At 47.6% G+C, this 24772-nt stretch overlaps 1 protein-coding gene across 1 annotated transcript in view; it reads left to right on the top strand.

The window, feature by feature from the left end:
* Positions 1–2442: 2442 nt before the first annotated feature.
* LOC139048622 (uncharacterized) overlaps positions 2443–24772 on the top strand; it is a 171205-nt gene continuing 148875 nt past the window's right edge. The window contains exon 1 of the mRNA XM_070523072.1: positions 2443–2706. The gene's annotated coding sequence lies outside the window, so the exon portion shown is untranslated. The remainder of the gene's footprint in view (positions 2707–24772) is intronic.

The following is a 24772-nucleotide window of genomic DNA, read 5'->3' as shown; positions in this document are numbered from 1 at the left end:
GTTATGTAACTGACTCGTGTATGGGGGGCCTACGGCTCTGTCAAGCTGTCATTGATGATAGCTTTTACTGCAGGTCTCCCGTGTCGTGTACTTTTACGGGACACAAATGTCGCAGTGTAACCGTAGAGCCCATCGCGCAAGGCGTCCAGATGAATCTTTTAAAGTCGATAACCAAAATAGAGCATGGTGATCTGTAACGACGTCGAAGGGGCGGCCGTAAAGGTAGGGTCGGAATTTTCCAAGGGCCCACATGATAGCCAGGCACTCCTTTTCGGGGATGGATAGTTGGATTCCGCTTTCGCTAATGTTCAGCTTGCGTAGGCTACTACGTATTCAGCATGCCCACTTTTTCGCTGTGCAATCACAGCACCAAATCCCACGCCACTGACGTCGGTATGGACTTCCGTAGGGGCCGTGGGGTCGAAATGGCGCAGTACGAGAGGCGAAGTGAGCAAACGCCGCATTATTTCAAAAGCATCGCCGCAAGCTGTGTCCCAAGTAGAAAGTCGTGTGTCGCCGCGAAGCAGCTGAGTCAAGGGAGCAATGGTAGAAGCAAAATTCCAGATAAAACGACGAGAGTATGAGCAGTGCCTGATAAAGCACCGAAGTTCTTTCAAAGATGTGGGTTTCGGGAATTCGGCGACGACGCGAAGTTTGGAAGCATCAGGTAGTACGCCATCTTTCAATACGACGTGTCCGAGTATTCCAAGCTGCTTTGCTCCAAAGCAACATTTCTTCAAGTTGAGCCAGAGGCCTGCCTCGGTGATGCACTGCAGGGCTTGTTCGAGACGGTACATATGTGTGGGAAATTCTGGAGAAAAGACGACGACATCGTCAAGCCCACGAAGTAGATCGTCCATCATTAGTTCCGATGTAGCGGGGGTGTTGCAAAGCCCAGACGGCATAACGTTGAATTCATATCGGCCGTCTGGGGTAACGAAGGCTGTCTTCGGGCGATCGGCAGGATTCATAAGCACTTGCCAATAGCATGAGCGCAAATCGAGTGATGCAAAATACTCTGCGCCTTGCAAACAATCCAGACCATCGTCGATGCGCGGTATAGGGTAGACGTCTTTGCGAGTTATCTTATTCAGACGCAAAATCGAATTGAGCCATCTTTTTTTTTGAAAGGACTACAGGTGACCCCCAGGAACTATTAGAGAGTTGAACCACTCCACACTCAAGCATTTCGCTTGCTTGGTTTTCGATGACACGGCGCTCCACGGGTGACACACGATAAGGCCTCTGGCGCAGTGGTGCGTGAGTGCCAGTGTCGATCTCGTGACGTACAGTCGATGTGCGGCCTAGTGGTGCTTCTTCAGAGTCGAACATAGATTAGTATTTGTGTAGAAGGCTGAGAAGCTGAGAACGCTGCGCAGGGCTCAAGAGGGCATCTACTGAGCCATGGAATACGTCTTGCTTAGGCTGGGAACAAGGCATGCTATAAGTCAACGAGTTCGCGTCTGAACAGGAGTTGTCAAGAGGTGCGTCAAAAATGGCTACTGAGTCGGCAGGCTGAAGACATCCAAGGCACTCGCCAAGACGTAAGACGAGGGGCGTGGCCTTAGCGTTGGAAACGAGCAGTAGCGTGCAGCCACCGCTGACAGTTAGGACAGCGAAGGGAAGGGAACATCGTCGGCGAACAAAAATGTCCGATGGGACAAACAGGGCAGTAGTGTCAGTGGCGAAAGTAGAGCAGGCATTCGCAATTTTTGAAGAGTGCGGGGGGATCGTGGTGTCTTCTGTAACGGCCAGTATGTCACCAAAATCGGCAAGGTCATGTAAAAGGGTATGGGGAAGCGGAGAAAATTCAACTATGGCGCAAGAAAAATCAATGATGGCCTGATGATCGGAAAGCAAGTCCCACACCAAGATTAAGTCGTATGAGCAGGATGAGAGGACGACGAACTCGACTGTATACGTGTTTCTTCGAATGACGATGGGGGCGGCACATGCGGCAACAGGGGTAATGCACTGGGAACTTGCTGTCCGGAGTGACAGCGCAGACAAGGACGTCATTACTTTTCGAAGCTTTCGGCAAAGCTCTTGCGTAACTACAGAAACGGCAGCGCCTGTTTCGACTAATGACAGTCTGACGAATCCTTCTACAGATACTTCGATTACGTTCATCGGAAGAGAGCAAGGCTTTGTGTGGTTCGACTGGAACGCAGTTCTCACCTCTTGAACTGCGGTAGCTAGTTTTCCTGCTCCGATTGGGCCGGACGCCGCCGCGGGCTGGAAAGCGAGTGGCGACGAGGGAATGGTGAGCGACTATCACGGGCGGAAGGAATGGCGTTGCTCGTAGGCGGCAAGTGCGAGTCTTTTGGTGGCGAGAAGGACGAAGCTGGTGAAACGTAGGAGCGGACAGGTTGGTCATTACCTTGAAGCCGTAAGCGACGGCGACAGTGCCGTGCCACGTGACCAGGGATTCCACAGAAGAAGCCCACGGGGCGATTGTCGAGTGCACGCCAGGGTCCCTTGCTAGCTGGTGATATTGTGGTGTACACTGGAGGGATTGGTCGTGGCGGTGCAGGAAGCGGTGGTGCTGAAAAATTCGAAGGAGCTGGTCGTGCTGCAACCTCCGCGTGGCTTCGAGGTACAGGCAATGGTGGCGCTGCAAGAGGGGACTGAATAGCTTCGGACACTTGTTCCTGGAGCATCTGACGCAACGTAGGAGCCAAGGACGGCGTAGGCCTTGTGACGGAGGTGAGTAGGAATTGCTGGCGGGCGACTTCGGAGTGTATAAACTCCTTGATTTCGCCTAACAGATGGTCGTTGTTAGTCACAGTCACTAAACTTGCAATGGAAGTATCGGGGATCGAAGAACGTCGAGTTAGCAGACGTTGCCTCCTGAGTTCGTCGTAGCATTGACAAAGTTCAGCGACTTCGGCCACAGTCCGCGGGCTTTTCGAGAGGAGCATTTGAAATGCGTCATCTTCGATGCCCTTCATTACGTGACGGATCTCGTCAGAGTCAGTCATCGATGGATCGACGCGCTTTCAAAGTTCCACAACGTCTTCTATGTACTTGCTGAAGTTTTCACCTGGTTGCTGGGAACAGCTGCGCAAGCGCTCTTCGGCATGGAGCTTCCGCACCTCAGGGTGACCGATGACTTGCGTAATGCACGCCTTGAAATCTGCCCAGGTGCTGAGGTCGGATTCGTGGTTGTGTTACCAGACGCTAGCGACACCCGTGAGGTAGAAGTTCACGTAACTGAGCTTCGCAGCATCATCCCATTTATTGTGGGCACTCACCCGTTCGTATATCGAGAGCCAATCTTCTACGTCGTATTCGCCGGAACCGCTGAAGATGGGAGGATCGCGTTGATGCACTGAGCCAGGACAAATCATCGTTGGCGATGCCGGAGGTGTTGTTTGGCTGGCGTCGTCAGGCATGATGACCGGCAATGCCCGATTACGTAGTTCCAGGGTGGGTGGGGAAGTACTACCCAGCACAGCTCCACCAACTATGTAACGCAATGGTTGAGCAGCGGCTGCAGCAAAACAGGACGCAGCCTAACCGTCCGATATTTTATGCGTTGCATATTGCAATCACTCAGTTCAGGCCTTGGGCGCGGCTGGGCCGCCACCATCGACGTGAGCGCAACCACGTGACGTGACGTCACGACAGCCGGAGGAAAAGCTGGGCCCCAACTCGCGCAATATGCAACGCATTCTTGGCTTAACCAAGCTAAGCCTGGCCATTTTTATTTTACTGCAGGTTAGTTTTTTTTTATTTTTCACTGCGTCCTATGCTGTTGCTGCAGCTGCTGCTCACAAGTGTGTCTATTGTTTTTGGTCTGTTTTCTGCGATGCCCACGAACGCTGAACCCGCTAAAAAATTGAGCTTCTCGAATCACTGCTTAACGATAAGCTCGATGCGCTTGTCGACAGTCTGGCTGCCAATATTGGGAAGAGGCTTGAAGACGAGGGAATTGGCAACCTTGCTTCTCTAGCTGAAAGCGTGCGCTTCATGAGCGAACAGTAGGACACATTCAAAGCGACATTCAGTGAAGTGGTCATGATCATCAGCCTGGTTACGCCCACTGCAGGGCAAAGGCCTCTCCCATATTATTCCAACAACCCCGGTCATGTACTAATTGTGGCCATGCCGTCCCTGCAAACTTTTTAATCTCATCCGCCCACCTAACTTTCTGCCGCCCCCTGCTACGCTTACCTTCCCTTGGAATCCAGTCCGTAACCCTTAATGATCATCGGTTATCTTCCCTCCTCATTACATGTCCTGCCCATTCCCATTTCTTTTTCTTAATTTCAACTAAGATGTCAATAACTCGCGTGTGTTCCCTCACCCAATCTGCTCATCTACTATCCCTTAACGTTACACCTATCATTCTTCTTTCCATAGCTCGTTGCGTCATCCTCAATTTGAGTAGGACCCTTGAGTAGGACCCAATTTGAGTGAACTGGTAACTACTAACAAAGCGTTGACTTCTCAGAATCAAGCATTAAGCAAGAGAATCGCAGACATGAAACAGTACAACAGAATGAATAACATCGAAATTAAAGGCATTACATCATCACATGGAGATGAATGCTCTGCGATCTTGAAGAAGGTTGCCGACGCAATTGAGTGCCCAATTTCTTCTGGAGACATTGACACAGTTCACCGTGTGGTCAGCAAGATGTCGGGCAGGAGCATCAATGTTCGTTTTTGTTCACGTGACAAGAATAATGAATTTCTTCGCAAGGGTCGCAAGACTCCTCTGCGATGCTCCTAGATTCGCTTTTCTGGTACCACTGATAATCTCATTTACATTAACGAACACCGCACAAATCCACAACAAACGTTTATTCCGCAAGGCCCTTGCACTGGAAAAATAGAACAGTTGGCAGTTTTTATGGACTGAAACTTACCAGATTAAAGCCTGTAAATCAACCGGCAGCAGGGTCCTCCGAATAAACTCGGAGGCTGATTTTCGCATCTTTGCGCAGGCGTAGCTTATTGCTACATTTCTTGTCCTACGAACTAGTTTCAGACACGTCCCTGAATACTTTTCATCATGTCTTTGCTATCATCAGCCGAAGTAAACCATTGCTTCCATCTTCTAATATCCTATTCTTCATATTATTGCGCGAAGTTTGCGCAAGTGCCATGATGCCATTTCTGCATTTAGTGACTCACTTGAACATTCGTTTTCGTTTATTTGCGTTTCAAGAACATGGCTTGACGATTCTGTTAGCAATTCATACGGTTTTCGTCCATACCAAGCAGAATACTGCCATCGTATTTCGGATCGATACGGTGGTTCCGCCATATTTGTTTCACCTCATATTAAATATAAGCGTAGGCTTGATATTTTTCTTAATCTAAATCACTGTGAATTCGTATGGGATTGAAACTAACTTACAGATGGATTCTGATAATCGTAACAGCTTTATTCTTGGTTGTGTATACCGCTCCCCTTCATCTATTCCTGATTTGCTGGGTGAACTCTCCATAGTTTTGAGAAAAAAAATTTATCTTGAACATAAGCTAGTCCTAATTGTCGGTGATATTAACATCGACTTACGTGACGTCGACAACGGAAGTGTAACAGCTTATACAGACTGTCTTGCTGGTTTCGGACTGGAATCAATAATTATCTCTCCTACTAGGTGTTCTACCCATGGTACCAACACGCTTCTTGACCATGCTCTAGCTAACATCGTGCCAACTCCAAACTCTGGTGTCATAGATACTCAGATCACAGACGATTTCCCAATATTCGTCGCCTTTGAGGCCGAAATACCTCAGTCCGAGCCTTGCTACTTTTCCTTCAAGTTTGACTGAAACAGTTTTGTTAACGCAAGAACAAATACTGATTGGTCTGCAGTTAGCTCCCTGCACGATCCCGAGCAAGCTCTTGAAAATTTTTGTTCCATCTTTCTACAGGCCGTTCGCGTTAACACCACTAGCGTACGACGCAATAAACATTTTAAGTTTCCCGGTAACCCTTGGGTAACGAGATGTTTACTGACCAGTATGAGAAAAAGAGAAAGCCTATACAAAAATACTAAAAAGAAACCTTTTATTGTACGCTTAGCGGCACGCTATAAAAATTATTCTAACATTCTGAATAACTTGCTAAAGAAGTCTAAATGACAGTATTACCCAAACGAATTTGCTAAACACAAGAACAATCCAAAAAACAATGGCAACATGTTAATGCGTTCATGAACTTACCTAAGTCCGGTAATACCGCTGATAAAGTAAACTACAACAACGAAACTCATACTGATTCTTCTAGCATAGAAAATAGTTTCAGTGACTACTTCTACAATATATACAGTAGTCATCGCATGACTTCTACTTATCCCATTTATCGCTGCAATCATTCTTTTTTCTCTTTCCCGTAACTGCGGATGAGCTATGTTCTATGGTATTAGCTCTAAAGAATTCTAGCCCTGGCTTGGTTAATATTTCTGTATTTCGTCTAAAACTTGCTGCACCGCTTATTTCTGATACAGTTTGTATTAGAGTTAATAATATTCTTACATGTGGTATTTTTCCCATTTCGCTTAAAAGGGCTAAGATTATTTCTGTGCACAAGAAAGGTGATACAACGGAGGTATTTAACTATCGTCCTAATTCTATTCTGTCGTCGATTAGTAAAGTTGTTGAGAAGTTATTTTTAGGTGCCTAAATAATTAATTTCAAAAATTTAATTTCATGCAATCCTCTCAATTTGGTTTTCACGCTGGCAGTTCGACTAACTTAGCTTTAATATATCTAACCGACTACACTCTAAGAACAGTTTACACCCTTTGGCTTGCCCCTTCTGCCACACAGAAATAATCGTCATCTGCCTTGATGCGTTTCCTTTCTTTATCGCTGCGAGCCCGGAACTTTCCAGTAACGAACGGCACGCGCGTTATCAGCATAGAACAGTTTACACCCTTTGGAGTGCCTCTTCTGATAACGCGCGTGCCGTTCGTCACTGGAAAGTTCCGGGCTTGCGGCGATAAAGAAAGGAAACGCATCAAGGCAGATGACGATTATTTTTGTTGGCAGAAGGGGCAATCAAAGGGTGTAAACTGTTCTTAGAGTGTACATTCGTCACCCGATTGATACGGGTAACTTCGCTGGTTCGCTACTCGTGGACTTCACTAAAGCTTTTGATACAATTCATCATAACATACATTTTTCTAAGCTAGAAGCCCTGGGAATTACCGGTCCAGTATTAAAACTTTTGAAAAGTTACCTACATGAAAGAGAACAAACAGTTTTTTCGGAGGTGCTTATTCTGATACTTAAGTTATTAACCAAGGTATACTAGGTTTCTTATTATTCCCTATTTATATTAATGATTTACCCACTTATCCTAAGTCGGCACATTGTGTGCTATACGCAGATGGTACTACTATCTCGTTGCGTAACAAACCTTTAACAACCTTAATCCTTAAACTAAACAATGAGCTTCACCATATTGCTGCTTGGTGCTCGTCCAATCAATTAATTATCAATCCTTCAAAAATTCGATTCATTATTTTTTTATCTAGCCGAAGAATACTACCTGGCTTGCCTGAGATAACTCTAGATGGTCATCCCATTCCCGTCTCCGATTGTGTATCCTTTTGGGCGCCGAATTCAGATTCAGGTTCAGATTCAGATTTATTGGTTCCAAAAACAGAAGTAATTACATGACAAATATACAGACGAGGGTCCCAAAGTGAAAGAACTGTAGTGGGACCCTCGGTTAATAACAACAACATTGATGGTGATATCAATAGTCAGCAAAATTATAAACAACATCTACAGATCGAATACATCATTAGACATGTCATTTACAAGCAAACACGAAAAAGCACGTTATAAAAGAAAGTCGGAAAAAAGCATGGGTGAAATACAAGAAATGACAGGTGAGATAAAAGTCAAAGGTACACCGCCAGATCGTAGTTATCGCTGGAAATGATGCTTAAGGTGATTTTTAAAAATTGTAAGAGAAGTACAGGCTTTTACGGTTGATGGTAATTCATTCTAAAGAGAAATTGCAGCGAAGGAAGATGTTTCTTTGCCGTAATTGGTATGAACCATGGGTAATAAGAAATTGTTGTTAGCCGCAAATCTGGTCATATTTTTATTCTGCAAAAGGTCAGTTACAATGAACGGAAACGTAAGGTTATTGGGAAGCAACTTGCGGAGTAAGACGAGTATGTTAAACTGGAACAAATTATTAATAGGCAAGATATTATACGCGCGAAGTAACAAAGAGGCATTGGATTGCATGGAGGTAGAAGTGATAATGCGTATTGACTGATTTTGGATATGTTGAATTAATGATAAGTGACAAGCGTACGTGTTGCCCCATGAAACAATGCCGAAATTAATGTGACTATGAATGAACGCATAATACAACGCTAGCAGAGCCTCATGAGAAAAAAAAAGGGTGAGCTTTGATTAATGCACGTATACCAGACGCAGTCTTGTGCTTGAGATGTTGGAAGTGAGAGCGAAATGTAAGGTTAGGGTCAAGATGTATGCGATGTAGAAGTTGGGCAGTCAATGAGTGATTCGAAACCGAATCCAGCAAAACAATATGTGTAAGTTGTGTACGAGGTAGCTTCAGTGTCAAGTAAGTTAATATTGTTATCACCTACAATCACCACATCCTTATTTTCAAAAGCTAGCTTGGACAATACTGCATCAAGAGAAAGCAAGAAATCGTTAAGGGAAGATGACGGTGAGCGATAAATGCAACCAAGGATCAAGTTCTTATTGCTATTAAGGAATGACCGGTCGACTTCTATCCACACTTACTCACAATGATTCACGTTAACTGCCAGATCAAATCTGCGAGCGTAGGTAACAGCTTTTGAAACAAAAAGGGCGGTGCCACCATGACTGTTGGTTGGACGATGACAATACTCGGGTTGATAAGATGGAAAACCGCTCATGTAGTTGTCGGAATCAGAAAGCCAAGTCTCCGATATGCAGATAAAAGTGAAGACATGGTGAAGTGAGGCAATGAAGTTATTAATTCCATCTATGTTCTTACGAAGGCTACGAGCATTGAAGTGAATGAGTGATCGTTTATTTGCGGTAAGACAAGATTTTGCGTCAACGGGGTAGGGCAAGGCCATGGAAAAAAATTGAAAAAAAAATTTACAGTGAATCACGTGAAGATTCAAAGGTCAGACTCAGTGAAAATGCGATGGACCCTGTTATCATCAGCTTTGCGGGCTTTTATCTGGCTGTTTTCTGTCCATAAGTATTTCCACTTATTTCTTTTTTGAGTGCCAGCGCCTTCGAGAACATCTTCTTGTTATCAATGGTCAAGTGGTCAATTACATAGACAGGCGTGCTAGTGCCACCTGTGAAACCAATGTGGTCTGTGCGAAGCCTAGCTCTTCTTGTCTTCCTGATGAACTCGTTTTTATTATCCCGTGAGCAGAAGCGAGCAATGATGTTCTTCTCATTTGATTCAGAGGCAACACGGTGAGCCGTGTCGATATCAGTGGGTAAGAGAGGGTACTCGATAGCATCGCCAATTCGCTTCAGAATGACTCCGCAGTCTTCAGCCTACGATGTAGGGATTCCCTTAATTTGCACATTATTAATTCTCGAATATTGCTCTAAATCAGCTACTTTTCTTTCGAGCGCTTCGTTACGCGATAAGAGCGTCTTGTTTGAGGTTACGAGTTCTTCCTGTTTTAGTTTTATTGTGTCTAGGTCCTTGTTCATGAACTGAACACTTTCACAGAGGGAAGCGTGCTCATCTAGTCCTACATTCTGTAGCTTGATGTTAATTCGTGATACTAAATCATCGATCAGTGTATCCGACTTCTCGTTCAGCACTGCTTCAGGAGATGCAATTTTTTTCGCCAGTTCCGCTGTGGTAGGCATAGTGAAGCATATGCACTATGAACAGTGAAACAAGAACTTTTGGCAGCAGTTGCGGCAGAATTATTTTTAGATAGTGTACAGAAGTAATAAACCAACCCATTGGCAAGAAGAATTTTCTTAGAAGGAGGACATGCCGCCGCAACTGCTGCCGCCAAATTGAATCAGTGCCGTTGTGTGCGTCCTTATATGGTCCTCGTTGAAGTCACGTGCAGTCCGCGGAGACGCCGAGTGCAAGCGCACGTGGAAATGAAAACACGGTGGCTACAGACGACGCAGGATCCAAGGACGAGCAGCAACACAGGCCACTGATCAACCTGTTGGCAAGAAGAATTTTCTTAGAAGGAGGACATGCCGCCGCAACTGCTGCCGCCAAATTACCTTAGCCAAATTATAACTTTCGGTTTTCTCATCACATTGCCTTCATTAAGCAAAAGTGCACCTTCGGTATTAAAGCATTATTCAAATGAAGACCGTACTTCTCTTAAGACGCATTATTAGCATTATAATTTGCCTTCATTCACAGTCCCATTTTTTATAGCATTGTTTCCTGGGGAAACACATATAACTCTCATATCTCCTCTGTTCAGCACTTACAAAACCAAGCAATACGCATTATCACTAACAGTGGGTTTTTCACGAGTGCTACTCCTCTACGTCGTGAAAATAGCATCATTGTAACGAACTTGTTCAAATATCATCTAATGAATGTTTTATAAATTCTTACTAAGCAGCTCTCATACGAATTCATTGATTCCAGCCACCTCATCAATAGCAATAATGCCAGGTTTGCAAGTAACTCTAATTTTCGACTACCTATGGTTCATTATAACTATGGAAAAATGACATCATCATTCGCTGCTATAAAACTGTGGAATGGTTTGCCCGTTGGAATTATACCTTCAGCCTTTCATACATTTAGTCATGCCCTTAAGCTATTTTATATGTGTAACTATGTTTACGTCATTCATTACACTGCAGTTCTTTTTATGCACTGTACGCTTTTATACAAACAACATTTTTTCATTTATGTTATTTTTCTATGTTGTATTTTCGCGATTGTGTTCGTTTGTTTTAGTTAGCTTGCTCTTCTTGAATACATCTCTACATTGTTATTATTAAACGGGGTCCCGTTGCAGTCTTTGACTATGGGACCCTCATCTGCATATTGTATCTTACCAATGCATTGTATTTAACGAATAATAAACTGAAACTGAAACGCGGTTTATTGAGCACTCAGAAACGCGACCGACTCAGTCGAGCGTCAGACACCAAGAGCGCAAGCCCCTCTTCGTCGGCGAGCCGATGATGATAGTGCATCCATAGGGCGCGCCAGTCTTCTTCGCTATACGCCTCAATAATGCACGCAAGAGTTGAGCAGCTGAAACGGAAAACGTTTTGAAGCAATACTTAAAGCAGAAAAATTGAGGTCTTGGAGCGGAATATATTCAATTTAGAAGACGTCATCTGGAGGAAGGATAACTTTGGAGTGGCTGATTTCAAACTCGGAGCAACACATTCCAACAACACACATTCCAATGTGCGGAGGGGCTTAATTAGGTAGTTGCAAATTTCCCACGTGCCCTTCGCTTTTTGTTGGACTCTCCTGCAATCTCTTTCAAAACTGCCTTGCAGTCATAGATTCAACTTTAGAGGGCGCGGAAGACTGCCATTACTTGCTTTCTAGTGTCTACCTCATACAGTCAAGCCCCAGTAATTACAGCTCCCACAATTGGAACCAAAGGATAACTCAAACAGCATTTAGCATGCCATTACAGCGACAGACATTTAAATGACAAAAAGCTCTAGAAATTCAAACATATAAAGATTACTTCAAGTTCCTCTCACACTGCTTATCGTCTGTCATGCCTGAACAAAAACTCCAACTCCGATTGAACGCTATGATATACCCATCTCCGGCACATACTAGAGGAATTCTTGTATACCGCGTATTGGTGGCATCACGTGACGCCATTCTCATAACAAACCTGTAGTTGCGTTCGCGTTCGGCTCGGCGATTTGCTTCGCAAGTTGCAGACATCCTTTTGATACATTTAGCCATGATTTGTTACAAATGCTTTGTAAATCTACGAGTTTCTGACCAATCAGAATTGCTTTGCGAAATAACAAGCGTGCTGTGCCACCGTGGAACAGCGACTAATGTGGTGCGCTTTGTCATTCACGCGGTGAATGGCCGGGCGTGCTTGCCGTTATAATGAATCCCCTTATCCGCATTGACAACGTGAGTGCGACTAATCGCGTCAGAAACGATTATTCATTGTATGTTATCAACCTAAGCAGGCGGAGTTATGGCAGCCCGCTGAGAGCCAGACGGCAACCAGCTAGTTCCGGTTCTGACAGGTAGTCACGTGGGCTGGGATCCCAAGACAACCCGAACCTGCCCGAAGTTTGCAAAATCGAACGCCGGTGCAGCTGGCCAGATGTTAACGTGCTACCAGCATGGCAGCGCCCATCGAGGCCGACGCGCGCTCGGCGTAGTCGGCCGTTTATGCGTTGCCAGCTTGAAAATAAATAGTTGCATTCAGGAATACGATCGGGGACGTTTCCAGCGCTCGTTCCGCACGGACATGTTTTTCCGTAGCTCCGGATTTCCGCCCCGTTTGCTGGTTTCTTTTCCCCGCTACTGGAACTCTGTTGTTTATGGAGCGCTTTGGCGGTTCGTAATTACTACTGGCGCCTATCTACAAGGTACACCGTCATCTGCACCCTCCTGCTGCGCCGTCGAGCTCGAGTTCTTGTGCGGCTTCGCGAGTGCGAGTGCTCCCGCGGCACTCGCCGCGCCGGCGCGGAGCATCCAAGCTGCTGTCCGCTGCGTCGAGGGAGCGGAACATTACCGATGCAAATCCAAGCCAGGAACGTCTCCTCCGTGGGGACAAGTGCAACGGGTGAAGGCGGCACCCTGAGCATGGATACCACGAACATGGAGCAGAACAGCCCTGCTGTCGTGGCGCACACCTCAGCCAAGAGGACGAAGGAAGGTACTGGCCTTCCATCGGATGAAAATGTACCTCCAGCAGCCCCGAAAAGACCTCGCTCATCACAAGGCCTGCCCGTGCAACCGACACGCACGTCTCCGGAGTCGCCAACGACATCGTGGTACAAAGTGGTTATCAAGCCTCGTGCTAGATATGACATGTCCACTCTGCACACCCGTATCATTCAAGCGGCCCTGGACGCCTGCCTCGAGACTTCCCGATTTCAAGGTTTTGCTCTGCACAAATCCACTAATACGGTCTCAGTATGGGTGTCTGCTATGACACTAGTTTATAAACTCGAAGAACTGCAACAAATACAAGTCTCAGAAGAGTGTGTCCTTCCAGTCCAAGCGTACCTCGCCAGTGGTACAGATTTAAGACGCTACGTGGTTAATGGCGTTGACCTTGACGAAGAACCCGAGAGGCTCCTGCAGGAACTATCGTGTCCCACACACAAGGTCGTGGCTGCTCGCTACCTAGGCAGCGGTCATACGTGCCTAATCACGCTTCAAGGTCCTAATTCCCCACCTGAACGTATCCTGTATTACGGCTGCGTACTGCGGCCGCGTCCGTTCAAGCCTTCCGTTGTGTACTGCTACTCTTGCTTTAGACAGGGCCACATGAAATCATCCTGCCCCTACCCACCTAAGGACGACACCATGGAGCCTGAACCGTCGGCATCGCTTAGATGCGGCCTATGCCAAACAAACGATTATGACATCACTTCCACGACGTGTCCTACGAAGTTGAAGGCCACTAAGAAGGCTCGACAGCGCCATTCTCGACAGCCAGCTATAACCCCTCGAGATTCATCAATGAAACAAGTCCCTGTGTACAACCGTTACGCCGTTCTGGCCTCGCTGGAAGAGGACGCTAGCCAGGTGACAAAAGCAAGTACAGAGACAAGTGATGCTGCCACTCGTACCTATAGCGCAGCTGTTAGGTCGTCCACTTCACGACCGCAACGGGCATCTCAATCGATAGAAGACACGCCGCTTCCTTTGGCAGACGAAGAGTTCGAGATCGACGCTCGCCTCGCCAACCTTGAAAGGGAGATCCAACGTCTCAAGCAACGCCGTACAGTGCTCCGGCGTCGTCATGACGGAGCGCGGCCGTCGCATTCGCCGTCGTCGTCTAGTCCTGCTCATATGGCTAACCCGGCATCTGTGTCGAAGCCTTTTTCACCCCAAGAACTCCTGCGCTTCGTTGCGCAACAGCTCCAGCATCTCACCTCGGTTCTACTGGCCAATCTTAATCTATGATGGCTGCTACGTCTTCAAGAGTGCCAGAAGGCATCTTACAGTGGAAATGTCGCGGCATCGCGGGGAAGGTCGGAGAGCTGCGTCACCGTCTCAGATATGGGAAGCTGCGTGCTTGGGCTCTACTGCTTCAAGAATCCAACGGCCTGCCACCCATTCCAGGATTTGTGGCATACTCATCGCCTTCAATGTTGGATCGTAGGAGTGCTACGCCCGATGTCCCTGCAGGAAAGGTTGCAGCGTATGTAAGATGCACTCTTCATCAGACTCGTGTTGATCTTTCACGGTGGTGTACTCTATGGCAAGAAGTCGTGGCCGTATTGGTTCGTCTCCAACGCACGGACGTTATCATCGTTTCTTACTATGCCCGCCCCTACAGCGGTCGTGCGGCTCGGTTGTGTCTCGGCTGGCTGGCGCACCTACAACAGAAACATCCTGGTTGCCCCATTATGGTCGCAGGAGATTTTAACGCGCCCCACACCACATGGGGATACGCTATTTCTAGTGCGCGGGGTACATGTGTATTGGACACATTTATGGACACCCAATTCACTCTCCTTAATAATGTGTCAGTGCCTACTCGTCGGCGAGACCACCCTTGCGCGCCACCACACTCACCGGACTTATCTTGGTGGCTAGGAAGGACGACCGTCTCGTGGTCATGTGAACCCGACTGCTGAGGTAGCGACCATCATCCGATTCACCTTGGCTTATCTTCAGGCGGAACAAGCCGCCTCCGCCGACTATGTCGAGTGGTGGACTGGGATCGATACAGGGTGGTATCAGAAAGCAATGTATCCAACTTCATGGTGGACCCGTCCCATTGTCTTAAGGCGGCATTGGTTGAGGCGACACGTACGTCGTGGGTTGATGAATCGCGAACCGCTCCTCATCTGCAACTTCTGCGTCTCTGGGCGTCGCGCCGCCAAGCAGAACTTGCATCAGAACGTGACCCTGCGTCAAATACCCTTCGCTTAGAGGCCCAACGCCTTACTGCAGTAGCTCGGCGCCATGAACACCGCTTAGAACGTGGCCTCTGGATGGACTGGTGCTCTTCTCTCGGACCTTCGTCGTCCAATGCCTCCATTTGGCGCACCTTCCGAGTAATGGAACGTGGTCGGCGCCCTCCAGAGCCCGCAGCCTGCGCCCTGTTAGCATCGGGCCAGACACCAGCAGTATTCGCAGAAACTGTCGCCCACACCTTTTTTCCGGCTTTGGCCACAGCACCGCCTCCCTTCGTTGTTCAAAACTGCCTTCCCGCGGACGCAGGCACGCCACCTACGCTCTCTGACATCGAGGGTATGCAAGCTCCTTTCACTATGGCGGAATTTTTAGCGGCAATCGACCTGTCGAAGCCATGCAAGGCACCAGGACCGGATGGCATACCGTATGAACTTTATAAAAACACGGAAGGCAAGGTTCTCGAAGTGTTGTTAGGGGCCATAAACGAAGCTTGGGCTACAGGAGTCATTCCCAATTCTTGGCGGCATGCAGAAATAGTCCCTATTCCCAAACACGGAAAACCCCAAGATAATATCGCTCATATGCGCCCAATAGCACTAACCTCAACGTTAGGCAAGCTGATGGAGCGTATGCTCGCGACACGTATTACATGGTGGCTCGAGCGGTACTCATGGTATCATCCTGGCCAAATCGGGTTCCGTGCTCATCTAGGCGCAGAGGATGGCCTTGCGTACCTATCTTCTATGGTTCTCATCGGAGGCCGCTCCCGAAGAATTCGCACGATTCTGGCAAATGATATTCGTAAAGCATACGACCATGTGAGTCACGAAGCAATTGTCGGAATTCTCCATTGGCTTCAATTCCCTAGCCATGTCTGCACATTCGTCGAAGCCTTCCTCTGCGCTCGCACCTTCTCCATTCGCCTGGCTGGCCAAGCAGTAGGTCAGTTCGTCGCACATCGGGGTGTCCCACAAGGATCTGTGCTCGCACCAGTCCTTTTCAATATTGCTCTCCTTCCACTAGCCTGGAAGCTAGCCACAATACATAACGCACAGTACATTATGTACGCAGATGACATCACTGTCTGGTCAGTTGATCCTGAAATCTGCCACCAAGAACAAGCGCTCCAAGAGGCCTTAAACATGACGCACAACTGGTGTGCTCAGATAGGCCTTGACATTTCCAAGGACAAGACGACGTACATGTCAGTAGCGAACAAGTATGGGCGCCGTCTACTGGCACTCCGGCCTCTTCAGTTAACTCTGGATCAGCAACCATTACACGAGGCTTCAACTCTCCGTGTACTCGGCCTTGAAATGGATTCCTCCGGATCTGCGGGACCATGGGTCAAGAATGCAAAGCAACAGGCCGCAGAAACGATACAGTTGACACGCCGGATTGCGAAGAAATCTGGCGGAGCGAGCGCAAAAATGGCTCGCCTTCTGATCCGTTCTGTATTGCAACCACGACTCGTCTACAGAGCCCAGTTTCATCATCTCACGAAGGCACAATGGGCTCGCCTTGAGGCCATTAATAATGAAGCTATGCGGGCCATAACGGGACTACCACGTCTCACTCCGTTGCCAACTCTACAGGCTGAGTCCCAACCCAACACTATTGACGAACTCGTACACCAACGTCGATGCGCGCGCGCCCTAAAGCCATCATATTTCGGCTCGGCTGCTTCACTGGCCCGGTACATGGGACACGAAATAGACAATCCAGCATCTACGAGACCCGATGTAGCTCCGTGGGAAAGGGTACAATTAAGTGACAATAAGCCTCTTGGTCGTCTGTATAGCTCGGTTCCTCGTCAGGCGAATGCCCATGTTTCCCGCCTTCATCGCGCCGATGACAACCAAGACGATACGACTCTTGTAGCATACACTGATGCCAGTGTTAATGGCACCATGATTCACACAGCTCTCGTGTGTCCATTGATACCAGAGGCAGGCCAAACGTGCTCGTATGTTGCCGATCCTGCACCACGGGCCTACCTTGCCGAGCTTGCTGCCACACGAGATAGCTTGGCCGCGTTGCTACCTACTGTTCAAGATGCTCGATACTCTCAACTCATCATTCGCACAGACTCGACTCAAGCCATCCACGACATACGTAGGGTATCTCGGTCCACCCTATTGTCAGATAGCATTCACCGTCTTGCTGCCACTACGAGTATCCTCATACGCGTCCAGTGGGTGCCTCGAGCAGCCCTGCCGGGTCTCCTTGAAGCGGATATGGCAACCCACCCACAGATTACAACATACCCACTTCCACATTTTCCTGAAGACGCCTGTGGACGACTGATCCGGGAGAAGGAAAACCTCTGACTTACCACACGAGCTCTCATACATCCGTGTGGGTCAGACCTCCCTGGCGGGTTAACCCGCCCAGAGGAGGTTACGTTAAGGAGGCTACGTGTCGGGGTCGCGCTCACCCCGTCTGTGACCGCTCTCTGGCCACAACAATACCGTGGTCCTTACGGCTCATAGTGCCCATTTTGCAACACAGGAATCCAAAATGTGACAGTGACACACCTATTATGGACGTGCCCAGGGCTTCATCTAAGCCGCCTCCGCCATCTCCGGGCAACAGGCCTTCGGCCTGGCCGCCCACCCGACCTTGAACGTTGGATTCATGGACCCCATCATCGTTCACTCCTAGATTTTTTGCACGAGTCGAATCTGTTCGTGTATTTCTAACGTCTTTTGTATTATGCCTAAGGGCATGCTTTCGAATTTAAAAAAATACGATCACTTTTGCGCGATTTCGCGCGACTCGGCGCAGGTCGCGTACTCGGCCAATCTCGCCTTGTGCAGCGCAACAGATGGCCTCCGACGCGGCGGATGACAAGACGCGAAATCGTGATTGTATACTCGAAAGCGATAGCTGGAGGATCCCTGCTCGCAGCGATCACATCGGCCACCGGCGACATTGATGAGTTGGCGTTGTGTCATCACAAGACATGAAAAGGCAGGTTATCGGGTACGTATCATACTAATAAAATTTCGCGCCGACCTGCTTGGGCTTCGATTTCAGAAAGTTCGTTGTGGCTGATGGAGCTTCTCATTTAAGGAGCTGGGGACGCGGCTGGCGCGTGAAAATGCACGTCGCCTGTGACCAGCGAAACGTTTCACATGAAAAACAACATTGGTCGCAATCATGAGAGCAATAAGCCAATGTACGTGCGTCTAAATGTACCGAGTGCAATCACTATATTCTGCAGTTCGAACACATATCGGTTTCGAGCTGCCACCTAAGCATACGACGGAGAGACGGAGCGAACACGGGCTAACTGCAAAGCCTTCGCTAACTGCAGCGAAAGGAGAGATATACATACGCGAAATACGTGAAAAGGAACGCCACCAGAGAGAGACGAACCCAAAATGTACCGCAATGTGTGAATGAGCGTCTACTGCTTGCGTGGAACACGATGCAGATAACATGCACGCATGAGAGCGCGGCGCGCTGTTCACCGCCGCGAAGAAGTAATCAGGGGACACACACAGAAAAGCTTCACACGGTTCACCATGGCTCGTATCACACCGCTTAGCGATGCGGAACGGAGCATTAGCACCTAAAAAGATAATGCTAGAAGTAAGGAAATCCGGAGATGACCGTAGACAGTTGGCTGAGCGAGGTAAATTTAAGTCCTCAAGCGCCCGCGTTGCAATCCGTGAAGTGCCCGTAAAGATGGCGGCGAGCGCCCATCGCCTCTTTTACTCGTCTGCTAACTAGAGTACTTCCAGAGAGCAGCCAGATCAAAATCATCCTGCCAGGTTCTGGCAGCCCGCGGGTAGCCAGAACCGTCCAGCGCGAGAAAGCGAACGCCCGGCGGAAGTGCGTAGCGCGCTGGGCGGAGCAACCCGAGAAAAACTAAGACGCTCTGGCTGGCTCTGGCAGCCCGTGGGTAGCCAGAAGTGGAAAATCGAAGAAGCCCAGTGTCACTACTTTAGCGCGAAGCACTCTCGCTCAGCAAATATAGCTCGATGCACTTCGCTTCTTTCCGCTTTCGATTCCACGTAAAAAATTTGTTGTCATGGATTTATGACATGGCGTGGCCATGATTTGCAGCGAGGCCTTTACTAGTGTCCTTTAAGCACCTTTATAGCAGTCAGAAAAACAAGAAAAAAAGCAAGAACATTCTTGAAACATGGGAAATTCAAATAACGTGAAACCGAATGCACCTAGACTCAAATGTCGCATGTGCGTTTTTATGGCGTTTCTTGCAGGTGACGTACGAGCTATTCGAAGTTTTTGCAGTCATATTGTCGCGGTTCAACGTGAACAAGAGACAACAATACGCTGAGCAAGGCGGCGGAACTGCCTCTTACAAAACCACCAGAGCAAATCATATTGACCACAAATAAAGATGGGAACAGCGGAAGAAACACATGAACAACACGGGCAGTAACTTTCAACTGGTTTATTCACGGCAGCCCGTGGGCATATATAGACAAATAGAACATGCGCGGAACGCAGCAAACAAGAACACTCATCAGCCTAGTGGGGCAACCAATTATCAAAAACATCTATTTCCGATTGGAACAACCTAATGGAAGTGTCCTGCATTGGAGGACATTTATTGGAGAATGCGCGCCAGGTCAAGTCTCTAGGGTAACAATAACACAAAATTTGACATAGAACCAACATATAGATAACGTCTGCATGGCTGCCTTTCAAAAGTTAAACTTTCTGAGAAAAAAACTGCAACAGATGCATCGCGTGATGCACAACTTATTGCATGCACCACCTTCATTAAGACGATACTAGAATATTCAGCCATTGTTTGGAGTACCACGCTTAAAAAAGAAGTTGGAAAGGATACAGACATTGGCGGAGCGTTTTATTTGTTCAACGTACCGACGGAAGGAACCGGTCACCCTTATGTTACAGCGTTGCAACCTGGATCTTCTCGAGATACGTAAGGTGCTTTATCAAATAATGCAGCATCAACTTAAGATTAATAAGCTCAAATATCTACACGCTCCAGGCAAAAGAAACCCGCGAACTAACCACGACTACGTCGTAAAGCCGTACCGTACCAATAATGATAAATTTCGATACTCATTTTTCCCGGATGCGATAGAAATGTGGAAGCAATTGCCAAACGCTATTGTTAGCCTGAAATGCGTCACCGACTTTGAAAATGCTGCTGAGGTGTATTTACGGGAGTTTTCAACTTTGTTTTGAAGTGCCAAGTGATATGTCGGACTTCATGTTCACTGTACATATTTTCATAAATGTCAGAAGTGCGCTCAACAGCATTGAAGTGAACATGTTATTCACTGTGAATTGACAAGTATTAAGCAACTTTACGTACATTGAAATTGTCTATATTTGATGTATGTAATTGTATATGTTGTTCTCTGTTATGTCCCTCTATGATGGTTGACAGTATTAATAAACAATAAGCAATATGTCTGACGACAAATTGTAGCGACTATAATTCATTAAAAATGACTAAGCATGGTTAGTAATGACCACTAACGACTAATAATTACTGCAATGACTTGTAATTACAACTAGCAGAAGTGGGCTTGGCAGCACCGGAGAGACAAGAATGTTAAACTCTGTCTTGCTGTTTGCACAGGTGCTGCTGCTGCTTCGTTCGGCTACAGGACAGCCCGATAACGATTTTACTACGTCGGAACATGCTGCTTTGTGTTTGGACGTGCGCAAGCTTCACGAAATCATTGGAACTACGGAAAGGGCATTTGTCGCCGAAGGTGCATGGGCAGCGAAGGCACTAAGATCATCGACATCAACCCTGGGGGCGGTTTCCTCGAGTCAGGAACCTATCTGTGCCGTCAGTGGGCTTGGCAGCACCGGAGAGACAAGAATGTTAAACCCTGTCTTGCTGTTTGCACAGGTGCTGCTTCTGCTTCGTTCAGCTGCAGGACAGGCCGATAACGATTTTACAACGTCGGAACATGCTGCTTCGTGTTTGGACGTGTGCAAGCTTCACGAAATCTTTGGAACTACGGAAAGGGCATTTGTCGCCGAAGGTGCATGGACAGAGAAGGCACTACGACCACCGACATCCACCCTGGGGGCGGTTTCTTCGAGCCAGGAAGCTATATGTACCGTCAGTGGGCTTGGCAGCACCGGAGAGACAAGAATGTTAAACCCTGTCTTGCTGTTTGCGCAGGTGTTGCTGCTGCTTCGTTCGGCTACAGGACTGGCCGATAACGATTTTACTACGTCGCAACATGCTGCTTCGTGTTTGGACGTGCGCAGGCTTCACGAAATCTTTAGAACTATGCAACGGGCATTTGTCGCCGAAGGTGCATGGGCAGCGAATGCACTAGTATCATCAACATCCACCCTGGGGGTGGTTTCTTCGAGCCAGGAAGCTATATGTACCACCAGTGGGTTTGGCAGCACCGGAGAGACAAGAATGTTAAACCCTGTCTTGCTGTTTGCGCAGGTGCTGCTGCTGCTGCTTCGTTCGGCTACAGGACTGGCCGATAACGATTTTACTACGTCGGAACATGCTGCTTCGTGTTTCGACGTGTGCAAGCTTCACGAAATCTTTGGAACTACGGAACGGGCATTTGTCGCCCAAGGTGCATAGACAGCGAAGGCACTAGGACCATCGACATCCACCCTGGGGGCGGTTTCTTCGAGCCAGGAAGCTATCTGTGCCGTCAGTGGGCTTGGCAGCACCGGAGAAACAAGAATGTTAAACCCTGTCTTGCTGTTTGCATAGGTGCTGCTTCTGCTTCGTTCGGCTACAGGACAGACCGATAACGATTTTACAACGTCGGAATATGCTGCTTCGTGTTTGGACGCATGCAAGCTTCACGAAATCTTTGGAACTACAGAAAGGGCATTTGTCGCCGAAGGTGCATGGACATAGAAGGCAATAGGACCATCGACATCCAACCCGGGGGCGGTTTCTTCGAGCCAGGAAGCTATCTGTGCCGTCAGTGGGCTTGGCAGCACCGGAGAGACAAGAATGTTAAACCCTGTCTTGCTGTTTGCACAGGTGCTGCTTCTGCTTCGTTCGGCTACAGGACAGGCCAATAACGATTTTACAACGTCGGAACATGCTGTTTCGTGTTTGGACGTGTGCAAGCTTCACGAAATCTTTGGAACTACGGAAAGGGCATTTGTCGCCGAAGGTGCATGGACAGAGAAGGCACTAGGACCATCGACATCCAACCCGGGGGCGGTTTCTTCGAGCCAGGAAGCTATATGTACCGTCAGTGGGCTTGGCAGCACCTGAGAGACAAGAATGTTAAGCCCTGTCTTGCTGTTCGCGCAGGTGCTGCTGCTGCCTCGTTCGGCTACAGGACAGGCCGGTAACGATTTTACTACGTCGCAACATGCTGCTTCGTGTTTGGACTTGCACAAGCTTCACGAAATCTTTGGAACTACGGAACGGGCATTTGTCACCGAAGGTGCATAGACAGCGAAGGCACTAGGACCATCGACATCCACCCTAGGGGCGGTTTCTTCGAGCCAGGAAGCTATCTCGTGAACGCACACGATCGTGGACCGGTGACGTCTACTCCCTTGGAATCCGGCATATGTCCAGTCGCAGTCAACGAACCTTGGTTCGCAGGCACTATCACCGGCCTACAAAAGGCGGAAGACTGCAGTGTCCCTCTGGGGCGTGGAACCGGCAGTGCTATGGCAATGCCGCTCACGCATGTTCTGCTTCTCGTGCAGGTTAGTGAAAGTATACCATGTAGAACATTTGCAGTTCTTATCCTGCAGGTTCCACCCCGTATCCTGCATAACTGTGTACGTATGCATTCCGACGCCAGAAACCGCTCAAGTCATCGCATTTTGTTGTTGCATCATTATGCCTTTTATTTCTTATTGTTAACACTCTGTGGTGATATTGAAATGAATCCCGGCTCTAGCACTGATTTGACACTACACAAAATTTTGGATGGGCAAAATGTGATTGTTCGAAAGCTTAATACTATTGAAGCGAATCAAGCGGTACAGAAGGAAGCTATAAATTATTTGTCTTCACGTGTGTCGTCAATTGGAGCAAAAATGTCAGTATTACCAAACTTAGAATCCGCTGTAACTGAGTGTATGGCACACTGACGCACAGCACGGGGTGATACAGCTGCTCCAAAATAAGGTTGATGATCTTGAAAATCGTAGTAGGCAGCACAACATCGTGTTCTACGGCATACCTGATACAAATAATCGCGAATCTTGGTCATCATCTGTATTGCTTTTGAAAGAAGTATGAGCAACAAAATTGCAAGTTAACCTTGAGTCGATCGAAAAAGCACATCGACTTGGAAAATTTCGAGAAGGGAAAACGCAACCCTTGATCGCAAGGTTTGGGTCACTGAAAGAAAAACGTTTGATTTTAGGAAAGGCCAAAAATTTGAAAGATACAGGTATCAGTATGTCGGAAAACTTTTCCGAGCCAGTGCGCAAGAGAAGGCGAAATCTGTGGCGGTTTGCTCGGGAACACAAAAGTAAGGACGCACGTGTGCAATTAAGGCATGACATACTCTACATAAACGGCATCAAGTACACCTATGATGACCTTTCAGACAAGTTTGTGCCGTGCAAATAACCCAATAGGTCCTTATCGACTTCACTTTCCTTTTTGGTAGTCAACTGTAGGAGCATTAAAAACAAAGTTGATGCTTTCAGCAATTTAGTGCGCATGGCCAAACCTAGTGTAGTTATTGGCACCGAATCATGGCTCGATGAAGACGTAGCAAGCTCTGAAGTATTTCCTGATAACTTTACGGTTTATAAAAAAGATAGAAATTATCACGGAGGTGGTGTATTTATCTTGGTAGACCAGCGCATCCCTTCTACACGCGTAAATATTATAGAGGATAGGAGTGAAGCTGTTTGGTGCCAGCTGAAACTCCCGAACGACAAATCCCTGTCAGTCTGCTCCTTTTAGCGGCCACCAATTGGTTCAGCCAGAGAATTGTGTCATTTCACTGTCACAGCTACAAAAATCACATCCCATTACGTCATTGTGGGTGGGGACTTTAATCTACCTAATCTCAAATGGAATGAACAGCCGATAGCCTCTGGAAGCTCCCCTAGCTTCACATCTGAAATTGCCGATTTCATGAACCTCCTTTCATTAAGACAAACTGTGCTGAAACCTACGCGAGGAAGTGTTATCCTAGATTTTCTTTTTCACCAATATGCCAGAAATTGTCCAGAACACTGAAATATTGCCAGGGATAAGTGATCATGACGTCGAGCTAAGCGAAATAAATATGAAACAAGTAAGCGTTTACAATGAGAAGAGTTGGTGCTTGTACAATTACGCCAAGGCTCGACATCCAATTGCGCCATCCAATTACGCCATCCAATCTTCATACTCAATTTTACTGCGAGCTTCCCTCACATCAAAACTAGTCCAGCCCATATCACCCTGCACAGCTTCATTTGTAGTCCTCCCGTGCGCGCCCAACGCGAAGCGACCCACTGATCTTTGGTTCCCGTTGAGTCCTGATTGTATTCCTGATTTTAAGCAAACAACCGCATTTTCAGAAGTAAGTCCTGGAACCATTACATATTTTCACATAGCTCGGAGGACTTCGTACCTATTGTGTCCCCATAGCGCTCTGCGCTTCAATATGGCTGCCTTCCTCTTCCCCTTTACTGTTATGGTTTTTTCCTGCATTTCCATATTTATTGCATTCGTTTATTCATATACCAACGTATTTATATTCTGTTACCCGAGGTATTTCTCGGCCCTGTATC

The sequence above is a fragment of the Dermacentor albipictus genome, chromosome 8, assembly GCF_038994185.2.
Source record: "Dermacentor albipictus isolate Rhodes 1998 colony chromosome 8, USDA_Dalb.pri_finalv2, whole genome shotgun sequence".
NCBI classification, from domain to species: domain Eukaryota; kingdom Metazoa; phylum Arthropoda; class Arachnida; order Ixodida; family Ixodidae; genus Dermacentor; species Dermacentor albipictus.
This window is presented reverse-complemented; position numbering and strand designations above follow the sequence as displayed.